The sequence below is a fragment of the Zeugodacus cucurbitae genome, chromosome 5 (assembly GCF_028554725.1).
Source record: "Zeugodacus cucurbitae isolate PBARC_wt_2022May chromosome 5, idZeuCucr1.2, whole genome shotgun sequence".
Classification (NCBI taxonomy): Eukaryota; Metazoa; Arthropoda; class Insecta; order Diptera; family Tephritidae; genus Zeugodacus; species Zeugodacus cucurbitae.
In genome coordinates this window covers 42,361,420-42,382,806 of record NC_071670.1, presented here as the reverse complement: position 1 = coordinate 42,382,806, position 21,387 = coordinate 42,361,420, and the positions used below count along the sequence as shown (strand labels likewise).

The following is a 21,387-nucleotide window of genomic DNA, read 5'->3' as shown; positions in this document are numbered from 1 at the left end:
CAGGTGGGATGGGGGTTTGGTGCGCGAAGTGTAGTGGAAATGTGTTGTCAATGCCAACACCCATTAGAAATGTAAACGCAAAATCAGCAAATCAACACGCACACATCAATGCGCTTGCTTGCACTGGCGCACTGCACTGGCTGGTTGGATTGCGCAGTTCATGTGCAACAACAACAAAAATAACAGCAGCAACAACAACAAAAACAATTGCAGCAACACGAAAACATTCACAGCGCCATCGTCGCAATCGTGGTCATTTTCTATTTTGCCGCCTTCTCTTCGTTGCCACACAAAAGTGGCACACTTTTCAGCTCGTCTGCCAACGCACAGACACACACATACATACATATACATGAATACTTCATATAAAGCGTGAAACATGTGCTACACATCCCATTTTAATACGCACAGATTCTCCAACTGCACCGACGTGATTGCATACATTTGTCTGCTCTCACCTAACTCTAGATAGACATATTAATTAAGCGTTTACCAGCAGCTGTCACTCACAAGTGGCATATTATGGGGGGAGGAGTATTAGAAGAATATTAATGCTTCGATATTTCAATTTAGTAGAAAGAAGCATTTAAGTAACTTAGCTGGATACAGTGTAGAATTGGATTCTCTTAAACAGAGCCCAAGTGGGTGGATTTTATATTTTTATAAAATTAGAAAATGCCGCTATCAATTCTGAGGCGTTCAATATATGGAGAATGGAGTCATGTGCAAAAATTCACGTAAGTGAGGAAAGTTTCTGACTGTCATTCACTTGGGAGTGGCCAGGAACGATTATTTTGCATATGACTCAAGCAGCTCTCGACTTCCGGTTTTAGACCATGTATCCTCTGGGTAGCCAACAGACATCCGTTTGGAGGCGAGCTAAAGTGGGAAGGCGAAGCCCGCTCCTGCGGTTGTGCGTAGGGTTTGGGACCCACCACATAAAAAAACCGCCCCAATGAAAGACATAACAAAACCTGGATGAGAAACCCCAATTAATTGGGAAGGTGCCTCTGCCCAGCTGGTTGATGTCCTCATACAACTAAAGGCTGAGATTATCGCTATCCAAGAAGTGCGATGGAAGTTGGGTCCTTGTGACATCTACTACAGCGGCCATATAAAGGAGCACAAATATGGTGTGGGATTCGTGGTGGGAGAGAGACTCCGTCGTCGAGTCCTGACATTCAAAGCGAGGTTCGTCAACATATCGCTGATTTGAGACCATATTGACGGCCCTTTACATATCCCAACGGGAAGAGATCTAACGGTGTGATATTACGCGATCTTGGTGGCCAATCGACCGGCCGAAAACGTGAAATTATCTGCTCACCGAAGTGTTGACTTAATAAATGCATTGATTGTTGCGATGTGTGGGAAATGGCGCCGTCTTGTTGAAACCAAATGTTACCGAGATCACAAGCTTCAATTTCAAGCATCAAATAGTCGGCTATCATTGCAGTTGCTGCGAACGGCGCCGAATCGATTCTCCACTGTCTTCGTGTATACTCTCACCAAATGCTACTATATTTTCTTACGTGGTCTATTCGGTCGAATATAATCCAATAATGAATGCTAGGTCTCAAGATGGGTGATTATTCTTCATTCTTAACAAAATTTTCGTAATAAAGTTGAACAATTTGTAAACGATGTTTAGGCGTAAGTCTTCATGATGAAATGCCAAACAATACTGAACAAAAATAGCATGACAGCTTGACACGACTCACGCGTGATCTGTCAAAAGATGGCTTTGAAAAAAGTACTTCTACTTTGATCACCCGATTTTATTAATTTCACCAGCGATGATACAGGAGTCTGTACCTCCGGGCCAATTAGGTAAACCGGGGAAATTCAGAATGTTTTTAAAGCTTATTCAACAGATCTTTACTGATCAGTATGGTTTTGTAATATCCCTATACCACGGGATGATAGAAAAGAGAAATAAAGTAATATGAAGACTAATGAGTTTTCTATTGAAAACCGATGGAACATAATGAGGGTTCAGATCAAAAAAAGGAGCTAAACATAATTTTTGTTAGTAGTTATTCCAAACATAACATTAAATCAGAGGCATCTTGAATTCCCACATGAAGATCGTTTTGAAAGTGAAAAGTCAACTCCAGCTAAAAGTCCACCACATCACGGATGAGGTCCCACTTAATAATAACGTCCAAAGGAAAGTTTTAAAGATCATAATTTAACTTTGATTATCCAGTCTCTTAATAGGGAAGATGCTGCTGCTCGACTGGCTGATGTTCTCCGAAGACAAATATTGATGTCATCACAACACATGGGAAGCGGAGCCAAAGAACGGACAAAAAAGGAGGCAATTTAATTCTGTGTCACCTACTACAGCAATAATGGATATCGAAACAAGATATATAACTGCTTCAACTTTTTCTTGTTGCTTAAGAACACGCATAGTCTAACCGCTCAAGTTCCTCGAATCTTTGGCACAACTTTAAGCTTCAAGCGCAATATTTAGTTAGTAACAGTTACAGTTATACGTATGTTAAAAAGTAGGAACTCGAGTCACTGTTGCCATTATTTAAGTTTATATTTAACTGCGCCAATGCAAGCTTGTCGGTTTGTTGAACTTATGGAACAAATCTGGCAATACTATAAGTAGATGTGTATGTCAGGAAGTGCATAGGTACGCAATCACTCAGCGAACATTGCCACCGATTTACTTCATTGCATGAGCAATGAGCGGCAAATATTTCAAAATTCTTAACGGTGAAGACGATTTTCATGCACTGCAACTTTGCTATTATCGTACGACGATTTTTTAATATTTACGAGCAATATTTCACATGTCTACACAAACACAGAGAGAGAGATGCCCGTGTGTCTTGGAAAAATATTTAACAGGCAACAACACAAACAAAACATCTACGTTAAACACCCACATTTCGCCCGCCTTTCACCACCCACTCCTCAACCCTCAGCGCAACACCCTTTCTGCTCATTGCTTTTTCGTTCGCCTGTCGCTTGCTTGACAATTGGTCGAGCCGCCAACATTGGCGGTAGCAGAGCGCGAAACTTTTCGTCGCCTTCATTACACCATACACTTCACTCCTCACGGCCCTCGCACGCCGAAGCTCATCGAAGTCGCTCCGCTCGTAGTTGCGAGTTGCGAGTTGAGGAGTGGAAATTCAATTTCACAAATTGGCAGACTTCGACTGCATATCCGCAGGAGCAACGTACGTGTGTCGTGTGTTGTTGGTCGCAAGTTGGCCGTGCCGACGCATCCAACGTACAGCTGCCGCGGGAAGCGGATGTGCCGACCGCCGTCGCCATCCGCGTTATCGTCGTGACATATTGCATCGCGTTGCATTTAGTAATTGCAAAAGTTATGAATGCAACTGGCAGTAGTAGTGCTTTGCTCTTTATTGCTACCTTTGCCGCTGCTTCTGCTGCTGCTGATGATGAAGCTCCGCGGCAATATACCATACTTATTCGTACTTGTAGTGCGTGTAGGCACAAGATTTTTAATATTCATTCATCGAGAATTGTCTGCATACGTGTGTTTACGGATGTATGGTCTTTAGGAAAAGCTTGACTACCAGAAGGAAATATTGAATTCAAATCCTTCGTCTCAAAGGAGGAATTCCGAATAATAGTTTTCTCGATACATTTTACCGATATCCCGATTAAGTCCTGTTCTGTCGGTCGCAAACTGTGAAAGCTGCATGGAAGAAGGAGAGACGGAGGTTGAAACAACTCGACAGTGCTATCTTCGGGGAATCTGGTGAAATGGCTCTAATAGATATTACCTTTTTATCAACTTTTAAGGCCCTCGTGATCCCACAAAGGACTGACACGGATCAGCATATTAACCTAACAAAATCCGGTGAAGTACTCTAGCGAAGTTCTTAAACAACAGTTAAATAAGAACCCTAAATTCAATGAGCTCGTATGAGCTGCCAAGGTTTGTAAATTAGAGGATAGTCTTGGGAGCGTGCGAAACTTGAGTTAAAAGCAGAGTAAATGCAGTGGACTGAAAGGTGGATATCAACTTCAAAGAAACCATTTAAAAAGCTAAGAATAAATTCTAAAACTTGCCAGAGATTTAAATTAGGGAAATTATATTGATTTCAAGAAAGAAAATTATTTTATTTCTTTTTACTTTACATTATTTCTGAATAACTTCCTAGTAAGCTTTCCTACAGGGTATGTACGCTTTTACATATATTTTACAAATACTTCTGTATTCACACATGATTTTTCATTCCGCAAAATACTGATTGCAGTCGTATTTGTATTGTACGCCCCAAATAAAAGCGTGAAATAACCGATTTAATGGACGTGAATTCCGCGAAAGTTGTCGGTAAAAGTCGGCGGCACTTTTCAGAAAATAATGTAAGTAAATGAATAAAAATTCCAATACACACACACTTCGACATATGCGAATATATATGTATATAGGTACATGAATGAATGTGAATATGTCCTCGATTGTAAAAAACGGCGGCGCTTTAAGCCGTCTTCTTGTAGAAAACACACATTTTATGGTGTTAAAACTAATGGAAATTTGCTGAGTGAAGAAATATATGTTACAACTATTTTAATGCTCGATGAGTAATGCCAAAATATTCCGAAAATATACCTTATTTTCCGGTAAAACAAAATTATTTTGGTTAAATTATTTTGAGAAGAGTATCTTTTTGATTAATTTAATTAAAAAATATTTATGATATTTCAACAAAACCCGAAGGTTCTTTCGGATGTCAAATGACTCCTGTCAACAAATGTCAGATGAATGACAGACTGCAAATGTCAAATAAATGATAGAAGACGGATGGTAGCTGTCAAAAAGACATCAAATGAGAAAGTAATAGAATCAGCTGGCAGCTCTCAAACTCATGTCAGATGGATGTCAGTTAACAGCTGTCAAATGAACGGTAATGTCAAATAAATGTCAGATGATAGTTGTTAAACAGATTTTGGATGCAAACGTCAAATTAATATCAAACAGATGATAATGACAAAGGTCGAATGATTAACAACAGAATGTTAGATGACAGCTATCAAATAGATCATCATCAAATCGATGACAGATGACAGCTGACAAAACGATGACAATTAGGTATTGATCGCTATCTTTTAGTTAGTCTAGTTGTCATATGGATTCCTGTGTAGTATAACGGCATTAGCGGGCTCTGCAGGAAATACCTTAACAGAACAAATGACAAATATGCAAAACTCTTTGAGAGCAAAACATATCTTTCAGATACCAATTAAAGTCACAAAACATATACAAAGGAGAAAAGTTCAATTTTAAAATCTATGATGAACATTTATTAGAACACTTAAATCTCATAATTTGGCTTAATAGTATAACTTTTTCTAGATTAACTCTTGGTACTCTTGATAAAATAAACAGGTCCACAAAAAAAAATCGCTGAAAGGTTCCTTTGACCAAACATGGTGTAACGTATGTATTTTGGGCCGCTGAAACCGAATCTGAAGTCCGTTTTGCTCCATCACGTCAGGATTTTTTCCTAACCTCAAAATACATGTCGGATTTTACTTGACAGAAAAAAATTTAAAAATATTAACGGATTTAGCTTAATTTTGGGATAGAGGGGTTTTGAGGGGTCCCTGATTACGAAATTAAAGACAAATTTTCAAAATACAAAATGGCGGATCCAATATGGCTGTCGGATGTATAAAAATTTCTTTAATGTTCACAAAACTTAGTATATATCTAGAAGTTTTTAGTTTTTCACCTCCACATGGTGACGGCGGGCAACGTAGTTGTTCCGTGATCCGGTAGAGTCCCTGGATCACGCTCCTTAAGGTGAGTCTGCAATGGGTTTAGTTGTACGTGTACGATGCAGGGAGTCGGAACCCCAGTATCGGCAGTTGGACAGGGTAAGAAAGCGGGCCCGCAGGCGTCGCCATCAAGCAACCGCAACTCTACATTGGTGGGTGACTTGGCCTTTGATGAGTATAATGCTACAAGAAAAATATTTTGCAAAATGAAAGACAATTTCTGTGTCGTTTGTGGAGAATACGTTATAAGTAAGATCCGAAAAAAATTTACAGATACACTAAAATCTAGCTATACGAAAGTTTTCGGCATAGAAACTAGTGACATCGTCAATGATTGGACTCGAAAAGAGATATGCCTAAGATGTTCATTGCAACTGAAGAAACGCAAAAAACTAAAGTTTGCTTCTCCAATGATCTGGGTATATAGCTGAATGCAGGTAATTGTAAAATAAAGGAAGTCCTGAACTAATATTAGCAATTGCTTTTGAAAATCTGATTTCAAAATCATAGTTAGCAAGCTCAAAAACTCACAGATACTAAGTTTTGTAAAAATCCATATTGGATTTTCTATTTTGTATTTTGAAAATCTGACTTTAAATAAGTGATCAGCGACCCTAAAAACCCCTCGATCCCAAAATTAAGCTAAATCCGTTAATATTTTTAAATTTTTTTCTGTCAAGTAAAATCCGACATGTAATTTGAGGTTAGGAAAAAATCCTGACGTGAAGGAGCAAAACGGACTTCAGATTCGGTTTCAGCGGCCCAAAATACATGGAATACACCATGTTTGGTCAAAGGAACCTTTCATCGATTTTTTTTTGTGGACCTGTGATATGAATGCTTTAAAATTTTCGTAAATTGTAATACATAATGAAATCATTCGCTCGCCATAAACGCCTATAAACCTACAACTAAATAAATATGCCCATGTGTGTGTACGAGTAAAATATCAATTTCAGTTAAAGGTATCTCTGATAAATCGCTTTAGAAGCCGTCTAATGAAATGTTCGCCGTCCAGACACCGTCGAGACTAAAATTTAACTCAGGTGTAAGAGAAATTGTTGTATATTAATCATCTTTGCTTTAAGCTAATGAATAGAATGAAATAAATGTGAAAACGCAGAGGCATTTAATTTTAAACAAAAAGAAAATAGACAGATGTGATTAAACAAGTGTCCATATTTAAATAGTGTGAGCTATTTCTAATTTGTTTATTTTGCAAAAGAGGGTACCGGTATGGTATATAAAAAAGGGTATTTTTAATTTCAAAGTTCTTTTAGGAACTTAAATTTAATGGACGGAGACGACTTTAAATTTAATAGACTCTTAATTCCTCAGGTTTCAACAAGTCAATGTTCTCTTATTCATAAGTCATGGAGACCAAATGTTCGATACTCTAAATGTCATTAAATCAAAATTAAAGAAGTCAAAATTTTATACAGATTCGGGGCTTCGATATAAAGAGCTTCATAAATACTACTTCCTAATTTAATAAATTTGATGGCATGTGGTAGAAAGGACCTGATGCTGAACAAGAACACCAATAAAAAGTTGGCGTATCCCCCTACTTGGCTAATACATCAATCTTAGATACATCGAGACATAGAAATTATAGATAATTTAGTCTTCGTCTGAGCATAAATCAAAGATATGAAGATTTATAACAGACTTGAAATCCAACGTGGACTTACTTCTTACTAACAAATTTCACTTTGGAGCTAGACAAAAATCTTAAATAATATTTTGTCGGTGGACAACACTAGCATTCTCTACTTCTCCTCCAGTGAAGTCTTCTATGCAGTGCAGTGGTGTGGTATAGTAATGGTCCACTCTTCTTAGCTATTTTGATGTTCGAGATATAAGGATAATGCGAAAGAATAATGACCCTAAATGCGTTAGCAACATTTAAGATGGAATAAAGTTAAGACGAAATATGCGAAGTGAACAAACTTCTATGGAAAGAATACAGCCAGCATTGGAAGATGATTTTCCGGAAGAAATATAAGTGAAATATAGAGTAGGCCTGGTTTCTCTTTGGTATTTTGAATTAGCCCCAACTACCGAAATAAAGTTAGGGTGGTCAAAATGTGAATAATCTTCTGGATCCAATAGTAATCTCTCTGGCTGAAAAACTTTTGAACAAATAACGAGAGCATCGAAGGTGAACATACATAGTATTTCTATTACCACATGTTTTGGAAACTTGTGAACTTCAATAGACGAAGCAGTCTATCCTTGAAAATATCCTGACTGCAATTTTTACCTAGTGGATTATTTAAAATTAGACTGAATGTAAAGAAATAATGAGGGGACTATTTAGGCCATACATATGTATGTATGTACAGTAGAACTTCTCTAACTCGAATCACCATAATCCACAAAAAAACTTCGAGTTAGAGAGACTTCGAGTTTTAGAATTTTCATTAAAACATACAAACTTTCAAATAGCTGTAAAATGTAGGTTTATACCCAGTTTTATTTATTCGCTTCGCATAAAAACGTTAAAACGTGTATTCTGTAATTTTGTTGGTTGCACTTTGTTATCGTTTGGCTCTTGACGTCTTTATCCCATTCCTTTGTTACTTGATTTATGAAATCCATTAGAGCAATATCATATTTTTTGTTAATCTCCATACGATATATAGGGACTATTTTAAAATTCTGCCTCGATAGTAAAATATTAAATTTTTTACCATGCCCTTGTCGAAAAGTTTGATGTATGGAAAGTAATTTGTATGAAATTTGACTTCTATTGCCAATTTAAGAATTCGAGTTAAGGAAGTTCGAGTAATGGAAGAAAATTTGTATGAAATTTGATTTCATAACGCTCTTGCCAATTCAAGAGTTCGAGTTATGGAGATCTTCGAGTTATAGAAGTTCGAGTTATGGAAGTTCCACTGTATATATTCTATCGAAAATTCGCGATTTTTACATACTGCCGCCATCTTTACACACACATATATGGATAAATCCATAGTAGCCGTTATGTACTATGCCTTTATTATAATTCAAAGTAAACTCATTTGCGCCAACAATCGAATCTTTCAACAAACACATTTGCAATTTTTCACCACATAATCATTGGATATATATATGTATGTATGTTTGAGTATAACCGTGGTAACTGCTAGATTTCGGGCTCAGCTCCACAATGGCACAAAGGTGTGCTTGCGTGCGTGCGTGCGCGTCAATGATGTGTATTTAAGTGCGTGGGCGAGCCTTATAGATGGATAAATGTATGTGTGGGCAACACCAACAAACAGCATTTGTGTGCGCTTGTGTTTGTAATGAAGAAAAGCTCATTTATTGTGATTGAATTTGGTTTGTTTCGCTTTCCTTTTTTTTTGTTGCATACATATGTACATATGTCGTGTTTGTTGTCGTTTTTTTGGTCGAGCAGCTGCTAGGCGTTCGGCGCTGCCATTTCGATTGCTGCTGTCGACGTCGCTACCATTGCCAACGCCAATACCGTGGATATTGTTATTGTTATTGTCGTTGGCATTTCTATTTCTTTATTGAAAATAAAATTAAATGTTCCAAGTACACACAACAACAACACGAAGTACACAAACACTTGAAAAGTAAAAAAAAAAACAAAAATTGTCGACCTTCACTGCAAGTGGATGGGAAATAGTAGCAAAGGAGAAGAAGAAGCACAAGAAGCATAGGAGATCCTTTGATCACCTTGTTGTTCGGGTACAAAGGCAAGCGGCCATGTCAAATCTGGACTGCTCAGCACTGGCAAAGATCTCAAAGCAAACAAGAGAAATTTTGGATGTATGTTTGTATGTCTCTTTTCTTTCGTTGCCACTTCACTACCCCCTCTACAGCTCTGCGCTATTTGTTTGATTGTTTGACGTTTTGTTGTACAACTGGTAGTTACATCTCTCCGCTTCACATAATATGTGTGGATATGTATATATGTATGTGTGTGTATATGTCCATATGTATTTCTTTTCAAGTGTAAATGTGTCCTTTGGGGTATGCTAAAATGTTGTTGATTTCCATCGAAAGGTTCTTATCAAGAAATGAGCACAAAACCACTCATACAAACAAACAAGTATACCTGTGTATGAGTGGAAGTACAAAATAAGTACCTTTGATTGTATTGATCAAGAGCACACAAATGTTTGAATGTATGTATGTACATATGTATATATTTATGCCACTCTGTGTGTCTTAAATTTCATTCGAATTCAACACAACAATCAGTTGTGCACAATTTCCGATTTTATTTTGCCATGGAGAGTAATATACTATAGATTTTCACACACAACCACACATACATAAATACTAACACACAGATATGCAACAATGCATTCTCGTGTGGATATTAAAATTTGATTTGCTGACAAATATTGCATGTTGTTTATTGTTTCAGTCATTTTCGCAAACACACACTTGTGTTCATTTTATACCAACGGCAAGAAGACATGAGATATGAAATGAAATTCAAAATGTGCTAGCAACAGGTAAGAAATATAATATTGGCTATTTAGGACGAAATTTCTGAGGAAAATGTCGGAGAAAAATATGGTACATAAAACAGAAACATAAATGTTATTTGATAAGTTGGAGCATATTTTTTCTCAGAAGCCTAAGTGCGAGGTAATCAGTTCGAACAACATTCATTCTGGAAATAACCAAATGTCAAATGAAAAACAAAAGAGAATGGCCAAAAACGTTTTGGGGTGCTGAAAAATATGTGGAGAAATCAAAGATCGATTTTTCAGATACTTCAGATGAGTGATCTGGACCCCTACTCCGGTATAAGACTCAATGATTCCTGGGACTAAAAAATATGCCAAACTGGAATTTGAAGAACACTGATTTTTTTTAATAAAAAAATTTACTTTAGCTAAGTGGTCTTATATGAGACAAGTTGAAACCGCAGTAGTTTGATACTGATTGAACTGATTTAAACACATAAATTTCGAAAAGTTGTTGTTCAACTCGATGTTTGAGAGGATGGCGAATGAAACCGCTATACCGTTTCTTCTCTGGTTTTTAGAAGTCTTTAAGGTAGCCTTTTCAGTGAATTCGCTTAACACACCTGTCTACATAAAACTACAGATTTACTAGTCTTGGATTCCCGAGTCGTACGAACATACCGTTTATAATGGGTTATTTCTTCTAACTGCTAGAAAGGCAAGTACCACCACTTTTGTAGTGCGAGTTCTACAGTGATGACGCAAGTGGCTTATAATAAAGAGGTTTTCCATAAGAGCGTCCTGTGAAAGAACATTCGGTGCCATTATGTATGGAACACTTAAACCTATTTTCGACGTGTTTTCAAACCTAAATCGGCCGATACTGTTTCACGTTCATCCAGTTGGGACCACATATTAAACAAGTCCATATTCACAGTAACGTGCCGGTCTTAATCATCAAGGAAGAAGGCCCAATGACGCCGGCGGCCCATAAGACACACCAAACCGTAATTTTTTCGGGATGCAATGGTGACTCAAGCCATTCAGCCAGAATGCCAGAGCCTCATCGCTACGTAGGACGTAGCGCTTTTAAAGTTGAGGCCACTGACTCCGAATTTCGGTAGTAAATTTTAATAATTTCTACTCGTTGAGGGTTGGTATATCTTTCCATGTTGAAATGGCAAACATTACTGAAGAGAAATATCAAAAGAACGAGAAAAATATGGCATTGTTAACTGTCCCTATCTGCCAACTTTTGTAGCCTTTTGAAAAATCCTTTATAAGCAAAGTTTTTTTGGGGTCCAGTCTCGTAGATCGAGAACCGGATGGAATTTATAAGTTAGGCTTCATATTCAGTGCTAAGAAAAGTGCGGCTCTGAAAGGGAACCATAGAGTGAAGGGAAAAGAGAAAATTACTGAAAAAAGAGATCTTCAAAATGTGAATGAAGATCATCATGTACTAACTGGTAGAGATGTCGCTTCGGGAACAGAGAGAAAAAAAATGAGAAAGAGAGATTATTTATAAAACATGTAATGTAATCTGAGTTCTGAAGATATTTGTAAAGGTCTAGGATTATTTCAACCAGACTAGTCAAACTGTCAAACGGGGATAATTGAGACTCTTACACAACACTGATGAGATTTATTCAATTTCCAAAAAAAATAAAATTGACAAATGAGGACAAACCGGGAATCAAGAAACCAATAGTGAAGACCAATACTTCGGCAAAAAATTTTCAAAACTAAAGCTTGAACACATTTAAGGGGGGGTAAGGTTTGACACCTTTTTTCATTTTTTTTCTGAACCATCAACATCTCAAGAATATTGTGTTAAAGTTTTAGGTCATTTGGAGAAAAACTAACGAAGTTACAGCAGGTTGAATAACGGTACCTCTAACTTAGGTTTACGCGCCTCCAGCTATCTGCGCTGAGTGTACAAAGCTTTGAATCGATTTTCCCAAATATGTCATTTTTAAAGTCGGTGACCTGCCTACAGAAAAAACTACCGCATCGATCGTTTTGAAATTTTGAAAAAATATTCTAAATATATATAGCTCTCGAATGACGTCGAGTTTTTCCAAAAATTTTAATTACTAACAATTTTACAATAACAAATAGGTCGATTTTTTCGTCTAAAATCGTCATTTTGGCTTGAAAATGGTATCAAAAATTATAAAACTGAAAGATTAAAAAAACTCGACGTCAATTGAAAGATAAACTAATAAACTAAAGAAAGCATTTTGATTTTTGTTCACCGCACAAAAACTTCTTTTGGAGGTGCCTGCAGAGATCGTCGATAAATCCGTTATTCCTCGCTATTTTTCGATAACACTTTTTTTAAGTATCCTTCAAATTTTGTACTTTCATATAATAATAAGTAAAATAAACCTACAGCAATAATTTGTTCTAAAAAAATTCATGAAAAAAGGTATTTTTTCGACGAAACAAACCTTACCCCCCCTTAGAGGAACCATGAGTCCACATTGCACCTACTCTAAATTATTTTTTTTGTAGATTTATTTAAAAAGCATCTGTATAACAATGATCCGTGCTCATTTGTGCTGAAACCAGCGACAAAAAATATGCCTCACCCTATAGACATGCCTCTCCTACTAGAAAGCACACACTCAAATTAAAGCTTTTTGATTTGTTCTTCATTCATACTAACACGAATGTACATATGTATGTATGTATATAAAAGAAAAAATCATTTCTCATACAAACTAGCATGCAATTCTGCAGCAAATTTCCTTATTCCTTGCTTTGTAGTTAATTTCTTTTATATAAATCATAAAAAATTTGCAATTTATGAATTTCCAGCTCTCAAATGGAAACAATATCCGGTCAGTTTGCATGTAAAGCATGTATGAATGTATGTATTATGTGTGTATGTGTGCATAATAATCAAACTATCACATTGTAAATTTCAGAATTATTGATTTGCTTTGAAAAAGCGCTTAAATAGAGTTAAGCGATTTGCGTTTGCTGAGTGACTGCAATAAACTAAAAAAATTAAATATACACAACTACATGGATGACCAAATAATCTTTTGTTAAGCGGGCTATAAAAGCTCGTTGGCTACTTTCCTTAGAAAAGCTTGTAAATAATTATTCTAAATTCTATGAAATTTCAAAATTTGACTTACGTCATTATAGCAATAAGCACACTCATATGCAGCGCTGCAAAACCGTTGTCAGTGCATATATACCGTTACATATTCGCATATTGACAATGCCAGTTCATATTGCCCTACTCAAAAGTATTGCATTTCTCATCTCCGTTTATTAACTATGCTTAATTAGCTGTTGTATTCGCCTCACTCAATCAAATGTACAAATTTATGCATATGTCTGTATCTATAGTACATATGTATCTATATAATTATGTATTGTCATGACACATATGTATGTAGTATAATACATGCAATGCTGTCCCAGCAACGTAATAGAAAACTAATATCTTGTTAAACAACATTTTTGGTGTCCTTTATTGACACACAACACCAACACACACATACACTAACATTAATATATCTACATATATGTACATATCATTGTCTACAGAGTGTGTGTAACGGTTTCATATACTGGTTTCCAATTTAACCAATTTAATACGAAAATAATTGCTCGAATTATTTGTTTGAAATGCACAAAGCATCCTTGGGTTTGTTTGATTACTTGTACAACAACACGTTTTCGAGTTCATATTTCATCATTGTGCCTTGTATTTTGTATTTTGTGTTGCTCCTTTAATTAGAGCATATTATTTTTAGAATTTTGAGAGCACCAACACACACATACACACTTGTACATTTATGAATATGAAATTTGGTATAAAGATTTTTTGTGGTTAATTTATGCAATAAAATATGTATATTAATGACGTCTTCTACAATTTATGTCTGCTGAGTGTACCGATGTTATCATGCCAACGAAGAAATATAATTTTTGAAATACATATATTAACCGCATCACAAGTAGAAGAACAGAGTTTTTTACCTAAAAATTATGATAAAAGTTATGAAGAATCAAGATAGAGAGATATCTTTCTGTTATTGTTAAATTCTCTAAATTTAGTAATATTAAAAAAAATTGATGGCAGAAAACGTTATACAAACTTTTTCATGCGTTTTTCACAAATATGTTGAAAACTAATACTTATACATGGATATGATACAATTAAGCAATATTGACTATAGCTAGTGTTTCGAGTCAATATGAAGAAGACCACTTTTTCAAAAAAAAGTTTTAGTTAACCGTTGAGGGCTCATTAAGGGGGTCATCCCATGTGATGGACACAAAAAATATAAAAATGTTTATCGTAAATTGGTTTTAACATGTCTAGAAGAGTGTATAAAAGTAATTTTTAAAAATTTGAAGTCATTTTAAAGATACAGCAGTTTAAGGGGTTACATGGGTTTTGTCGAGTAAAAAATGGCCTATTTTCAATACTTTTTTTCTATGTAAAAAATTAATTTATTTGTTTTTTGTTTAATTTGTTTAAACATTATTTTTTTAATTCAAACTGTTTTCTGTCTTATAGATACATATTTAAAAAGTAATTTCTGAAATTTACAAAAAAAAAAAACTAAAAGACCTCCATTGTGACGTCATTTCCGTTGACCCCTCGGAAAAAAGGTACAAAAATAAGTGTTTTAAGTAAGACCATAAACTAAAGGAAAGACAAAAAAGTAAAAATTGGAATTTTGGCAGACATTTTTCCAAAAAAAAAATACAAATTACGTTCAAATTTGTTTGAATTTTTTTTTAATAGTTGTAATTGAAAAAAAAAAATAAAATCCTTCCATCAAGCACGAGTAAATTGTATCTCGAACACCAGTGCAAAATTTCATCAAAATCGGTTGAGTAGTTTTCGAGAAATTTTGACAACCGACAATGAAAACACTGTTCCAAGAAAAACGCGTTTAAAGTTTCGAGTAACAATAATACCTGACTTAGAGCGTACCGTTTCCAACGGCTGTATCTCCGAAAGTATTATTCGGATTGACTTGAAAATTTAGCATAATATTCTTAAGATGTTGTAGAAATTAAAAAGCCAAAAAACCCACGAAACCCATGAACCCCTAAAGGTAGGAGCTGTTGGTAGGAAATATTGAACGCGTTTTTTTTCAAAACTGTGTTTTTCAAACACTATCTCGTATCTCAAAAACGGCTTCGCCGAATGACTTGAAATTTGTTGTGTGCACTCAGCACATGTAAACGTATGGAATTCTCTATTATTATTCAAACATTCCAAAATTTTCGATTTTTTATGGGAAAAAAATCAAAATTCTCAAAAAAAAATTCACTTTTGATATATTCACTTGATCGTAGTGTGTTCCCTGCATTGAAGCTTACTGATTATAAAGCTGCTAATTTAGTTTGTTTCCGAGGAGATGAGGTGGGGGTGTTCATAACGTTGTAATTCATGTTCTACATAATATTGTTAGCTTCAAATTTATATTTACACTGTCGAAATATATGTTAATAATCTAAAAAATTACTACAAACCGGACCGTTGATGAAATGACCCCCTTAAATGTACAAACATTGGTATAAACTTTTATACTATATATGAATGAATATACAAATTTTTGGTACTTACATATACGTTTTTATGGTGGAATTCCATTTTTGAATAAATTGTTTTTTCATTAGATCGATTATGACGAATATAACACGACGCGAATTCTGAAAATTGAAAAAGAAAAAAAATTGTTTAAAAACTATTTACAAATGAATTGAATGTTGTTGTTTGTTGTGTTGGTTGTTAAATTTACAGTGAAACTTCCAAAACTCGAACTTCTATAACTCGAAGATCTCCATAATTGAACTTTTAAATTGGCAATAGAAGTCTCAATTTCATACAAATTTTTGTCCAAAAATCGAACTTTTCGACCAGGCATAATACAAAATTTAAAATTCTACTATAGAGGCAGAATTTGAAAAGAGTCCCTCTATCTAAGGAGGCGAACAAAATATATGATATTACACTTATGAATTATATAAATCATGTAACAAAGGCATGAGATACAGACGTCAAGACCCAAACAATAGGGAACTGCAGCCAACAAAATTACAGAACACATGCTTCAACATACCAATGTAGATCAAATTTTATGCGAAGTAAATAATTGAAACTGTGTAAAAATCTATATTTTACAGCTTTTTGAAAAATTTTATGTTTTAATGAAATCGTCTATAACTAGAAGTCTCTCTATGTTGAAGTTTTCCTGTGGATTATGGTGATTCGAATTAGGGAAGTTCGACTGTATATAGTATAGTATGAACATATAAATTTTCGGTACTTACAAATAAGTTTTTATAGTGGAATCCCTTTTTTGAATTTATTGTTTTTTCATCGATGACGAGTATACTACGCGACGCGAATTCTGAAAAAGAAAAGAGAAAAAAATAGTTCAAAAATTGTTTACTAATACATTAAATATTGTTGGTTGTTTAATAATGTGATTGTTTAAAATGTAATTAATTAATTATATAAACTATATATATATATAATTATAGAATATTAATTAAGAATATTATCTTTAAGAACCTACACAACAGTTTCGTAATAATTTTTTAAACTGCCGAACAATTAAATGTATTTATCATAATGTACCAATCAGTGGCGGATCCAGAAAAAATTTTTGGGGGGGTTTTACGAAAAGTTGTATTACTCAACGTATTTTTAATACAGCAGTTCCCTCGCGAAAATTCAGTTATTATAGGACACGTTCTTTTTTTTTTTGTGTATTTTTCCCAAAGTACGAATTTGACGCTAAAAAAGCTCGAGAAATATTTTCTTTTTATGAAAGGGTGATCAACCTTCAGAACAAAACTTTCTTGCGGAGGTGAAAATGTGGAAACAGCGAACTTCAGGCAAGCATTTTCGGAATGCTCTCGAAGCTTTAGAAGCAGTAAAAAAACGTCTTTTGGGAATGTTTTCAAGATTTTACGCCTATTGGCGTTATTGCCTGTTTCAATAGCATCACCGGAAAGAAGTTTTTCATGTTTGAAGAGAATTAAAACCTATTTATGAAATACGACAGGTCAAGATAGGCTTAATAGTCTAGCATCAATGAATATTCATAGGGATATTCATCTGTCAGTTGATGAAATACTAAAGGAATTCTTTTAAAAACCAAGGAAAATATAACATGGAATGTGAGATCCCGTGTAATCCTCAATCAATCTGAGCTTCAGCGATACTGCTTGTACAAATATAGAGAAAGTTCGAATTATATGAATAACAACAAAAATCTTGTAACTTATTATAATTGCTTACAATTTGATGTGATTTTTTTGATCAAGAACCTCATTCCAAACCCATATCAACAAACATATATTTTTCTCTGAGTTTAGGGGATGTTTTAATACCAAATCCCAGTAGCCAAAGGTTTCAAATCAAGATTTAGAAAATTTATGTATTTGCTGAAGTTAAACTATTGCAATTGAATTTTGTCACACTGATAAACGATTAAAATATTATATTACAGGTCCAATATTTCTTTACGAAAAGGCCGAGGGATGCAGTACTTCCTTATATCGGCTTTATGTAGAAGCCAGGTCCAGACAACACTAGAATGTAAATTGCTAACTCACTAATAATACTAAATACTTTAACCCTACCAAATGCGATAATCTTCATTTACTGAATCAAAATGAGTGACTACAAAAATTCTCCCCATTAACCTCACTGATATTCTAGGCGTATGTTTTGTCACCTAGAGATACACTACAGAGAGGAGCTGCAAACTCCGCAGTAGAGAAAATTTTCTTAATCTCTGTTATTGTTCTAGTGGAATGTTGAGTTGACAGTCCTTGGTCGGATAAAAACCCGTTTCCGTTGCGATTACATAGTTATGACGCCCATCCCTCGAACAGAAAGAAATATAATAAAGTAACGTCCATATTTACAAAAATATATTATTCAGTTAAGAGAATCCTAGCAGTCTCCTATTTGGAACGGAATCGGCTTCCAGGATCATCAAGAGCACTTTACCGACCAGACTTCGAACACGGTATCCACCCATTGCTGATACAAAGCTCCAGGTGCCTCATGAAAGTAGAGTAACCCTTCGATTTCGTTCTGGATATTTTAGAGGGTTGAATTCATACTTATCAAATACATCCTCTGCGTGCAATAAGTCCCCGCATGACACTAACCATCTATTGGTGGTGTCCAATGAAACCTACTCATTTAACAGCCTTCTCCCTATGGACCGACAGCGTCGAAACATTTCCTTGCTCTAAATCTCACATTAGATGATATCGCTGATAATTAATTAACTTGCCATTTCCCTTCAAGCAGGGTTTTAATAACCGTTCCAACAACAACTGATCCAAACCCGAAAACAGTCACCGCAGTAGATTTTACTACAGACCAACGACTTTCCAGAAAACGACTTTTTAACTCAAATTTAAAACTGCACGGAATAATAAAGACACAAAAACGAAAGAAGTAATTTGTAGAAGAAAACCTTTTGGACAAATCTATATAGAACGTAGAATGTAATAGATATAAAAGCCAAAAAACATAGAAACGAGCCCATAATTAACTGATCTCATAGAAAAAACTTAAAAAATCATTGACTAGATAATATTCAAGTTAGCTTCAGAAGATTTGATTACAAACACATTTCTATATACTTCGCAGAATAGGATCAACAAAGTAAAAAACTCGTTGCGTTTAATAGTGCTTTGCTGAATAAAAATACGGGTGCGTTTCTTTTTTTAAAACCAACAGGAAGATAAGATTTTTAGAGTACCTTTAAGGACTACTAAAATAAAAACTTAATAGAATTTGAGCGTGATGAAGATTCTTAAAAATAATAATAAAAGTGGTTTCCACTAGTAATTAGCAATTTTGTCAGCTCTCAACGTCTCAAGGCGTTATGACAATGTCACAAAAAACCCGCACTTCCGCTTGACCACAAAGTATTTCCGGTGACATCTCAATGTTTTACTTCAATTACGACTCAGCTTGCAGTCACTTGAACATAACGTGTGTATATTTACGGATTTTGTTGCATCACGCTAACAATGCACTAACAACAATTTGTCGCAATTCAACACTTCATAGCCGCGACGTGCAGCATAACTACGGCGCCTTAAGTGTCTCGCTATATGGACGTACAAATGTTGGTGCATATGGTTGTGCGACCGGCGAACACGAAAATAAAAAATGGAATTAATTTCAAGCGATTTCCTTCCGGCAAACGGCGTCGTGATGAACACATCAAAAGTGACAGCAGGCCAGCAGCTATATTGAGTGTAATGCAACTGTTGCACAACATTGTAAAACCGTAATACATACAGACATACATACATGCGAGGCATGCGCACTCCTACGTGCTACGTGCAGACATTCACTTCACTTACAAACACAAAGCTCAACAACGCTTGACGGACGGACGGACACGTGGACATTACATGTTGCTATTGCCAAGCAACATCTTAGCGGTATGTGCGACCAAGTGTATGACGAGTAACGTCACCCAATTGCTGTTATAGCATTTACTTCAGACTTATCAGTTTTATGATGCAATTGCAGTTGCAAGTGAGTGACAAAGTGACACTTTCATTCCAAACATTTTGAGGTTATCACAAAAAGTGTCAAGTTTATGAATGTAGAGAGCGTGGAAGTAAACGAACTACACTAATAAATGGGTTAAAAATTATGTTACAGAACAAGCGCCTGTCGCTGCCTAGTGGTTAGAGGTGTGCATCCTTGACACAGACCGTTCTCACATCGGTTGGGTCTACGCAAACGGAAGTAATCTAAATGATTTGACATAACCAAGGACTGTCAACTCGGCAGTATTTTCTCGAAAACTATTTGAGGGAATATTTTCCGCCGCTACAGCAAAAACAACAACAACCGGTCGAAGATTCAATCCAAGTCCATTATACAAATATTTGGGATAGCTGTTGTTATTGTAGCGATTATTCAGCCCTGCTGGAACAGAAAACAGAAGTCTAGTTGTCATCGAGGTCATCTAACGGGAGCGATAGACACGCCTGGATGTAAATAGTTCTGCCATGAAATGCGCACCGTAATACCTTTGATATGGATGTTATTACCCCTTCGTTTCGGATTCAGAGTGAATTCCAAGATTCATGGCCAATTTGTCATAATATTATTATTTGACATGATTTTACCCTACGAATTCCTCGGCTAACTCTTCTTACGACTGAACTGGACACGAAAAAATTAAACTGTTGGTGCCTCTTGATGTGACTTAAAATGTCTTCACACGAATTGTTCGTGTTCGCTGTTAGAGGTCATAACGAATTACTCTGCCCGATATACAGAATACATGTCCTGCAAGCAATGAATTCCCGCATGATACTTATCACCACTTTGCATGCCCAACTCATTTAAAACCCCTTTTGGTCCGACCCCTTATATGACCTCGACAACTAGACTTATGCTTTCCGTTCCGGAATGGCTGGATAATCGTTACAAAAACAAAAACTACGAACTGCTCTGCAATCAGTCATCCCATATTGGAACGGAATACTCGGATTGCACCAACTACATTTTAAAATTTTTGCTACAAGGCCCAAACATCATTCCAAGAGCGTCAACCAACATCTTTACCAACTATTTATCTGCAGATGCAGTACGACTCCGATTTGTATTGTAAGATATTCCAACAAATTTTAAATATTACTGCTCCATATATAAAGAATGATTTATACTTCACACACATATATACACAGACTCAAAGATAACCGCCTCGGCAAATGCATCATACAAGCCACCAGAGTTCGAAAATATCTTCTTTGACGATTGTTTTCTCCAAAATTACCAGGCCAGACCAGGAATCGTGTACTATAAAACTATTTTCCAATAGTGTTGACAGATGTGTGGAATCGTCCGTCGAGAGTTTTTTGCCCAACAACTTAATATTTATAGAATAAATGTATGTATGTATATAGAATATTGAAATTTTTTCAAGAATGTACGCTGAGAAAGGTGAATAATGCAATAGTCACCAACGACGCCTTACGCAATTATAATTGGTACAAGATAATGAACATATGTATATTATACCATAAATTAGCAGTATTCGTAGTTAGTTCATCGATTTCAATCTCTTTTTTATAGACGTTTAAATATTAAAAATTTCCCTACATAGATATATGTATGTATACTCGTCTATATGTAAATATGCAT

General features: G+C 35.4%; 1 long non-coding RNA gene across 1 annotated transcript; it reads left to right on the top strand.

Moving 5' to 3' along the window:
• The first annotated feature begins 19,607 nt into the window (after nt 1-19,607).
• LOC128922052 (uncharacterized) lies at nt 19,608-21,231 on the top strand. Its single transcript, XR_008471328.1, has 3 exons — nt 19,608-19,764; nt 19,894-20,850; nt 20,931-21,231. It is a non-coding gene; the product is annotated as an uncharacterized LOC128922052 (long non-coding RNA).
• Nucleotides 21,232-21,387: the final 156 nt, after the last annotated feature.